General features: G+C 36.2%; 1 non-coding gene across 1 annotated transcript; it reads right to left on the reverse strand.

Annotated features, from left to right (window-relative positions):
* Positions 1–324: 324 nt before the first annotated feature.
* On the reverse strand, positions 325–430 carry LOC121998819. The gene has a single exon (XR_006116611.1). It is a non-coding gene; the product is annotated as a small nucleolar RNA R71 (small nucleolar RNA).
* Positions 431–1,278: the final 848 nt, after the last annotated feature.

Genomic DNA, 1,278 nt, shown 5'->3' on the forward strand with positions numbered 1-1,278 from the left:
TTTTATCTCCCATTGTGCAACCTCAAATTGAAGCAGAAAGTTTCCAACTAGACCCAGAGATAATTTTCATGATACAAGGTCATAAATTTGGAGGAGAAGTATTAGAAAGTCCTTATCTACATCTTGAAACATTTTTAGAGATTTGTGATTTGGTGAAATGTGAAGGAGTATCAGCAGATGCAGTTTGATTGATGGCATTTCCTTTCAGTATCAAGGATAAAGCAAGGACTTGGCTATATTCTCTCTGTCCTCAAAGCATCACAAGTTGGGAACAATTGAAGAAGCAATTTCTGAATCATTTTTTCTCTCCAAGTAGAACAATGCATATGAGGAATTGCATAACAAATTTTGCTCAGGCATATAGAGAATCATTATTTGAAGCATGGGATAGATTCAAGAGTTTTCAAAGACAGTGCCCTCATCATGGTTTTGAAAAATGGTTGATTTTGCACATATTCTATGGGGGAATTTCTTTCTCAAACAAGAGTTTATTGGATTCATCAGCTGGAGGTTCTTTTATGGACAAAAGTGTAGATGAAGCTTATTCATTAATTGATCAAGTGACATTGAACCTCCATGAATGGTCGAACAAAAGTTGGATGGAATTTCCCTCAGATATTCAAGAAGTGCAAGCCATAAATGTAAGAGAGTCTGTCAAACAAAATGAAGTTCAACCACCTAAAAATGTTGAAATTCACAAGTCACAGAGTGAGGAGTTCAAACATTTGGGGGCAAAGCTTGATAGTATTGTTTCAAAATGCTTAAAGAAGATCCCCCTCCTACACAGTCAAGATCTAATGAAAAGTGTGATGATGTTGGGTTGAGAAGTGGCAAAAATCATGAAGAACTTCTGAAGAATGACATGTTTAGAATTGAGGAGAAGAATAATAGAAGATCACAAGAACTCAGTTCCATTTCTCTAGGAAGTTCCCAAAGGCCACAAGTACCTTTCCCTCAACGATTAATCACACCAACACTAGATAAGCAAGTTGGGTCTCCTCCAATAGCTTAAAGGGAATTTGGAAAAAAGGAAGTTCAGTCTTTCCCAGGACCTTCACTAAGGGTTCCTTTTCCACAAAGGTTAGTGGGGGTCAATGAAAATAAAGACTTCGGCAAATCCTGTGACACTAATATGGTTGAGTGCAGATTTTTGGATGTATATGAAGATGAGGATTTTTCAGATGAGGATTTTATTGACAATGTAGTGGTAATTAAGTTTTCAGATCTACCTCAAAATTCTATAGGGTGTTATAGTAACATTGAATTTTTAGATGATGA

This window comes from Zingiber officinale, chromosome 6A, assembly GCF_018446385.1.
Source record: "Zingiber officinale cultivar Zhangliang chromosome 6A, Zo_v1.1, whole genome shotgun sequence".
Lineage (NCBI taxonomy): Eukaryota > Viridiplantae > Streptophyta > Magnoliopsida > Zingiberales > Zingiberaceae > Zingiber > Zingiber officinale.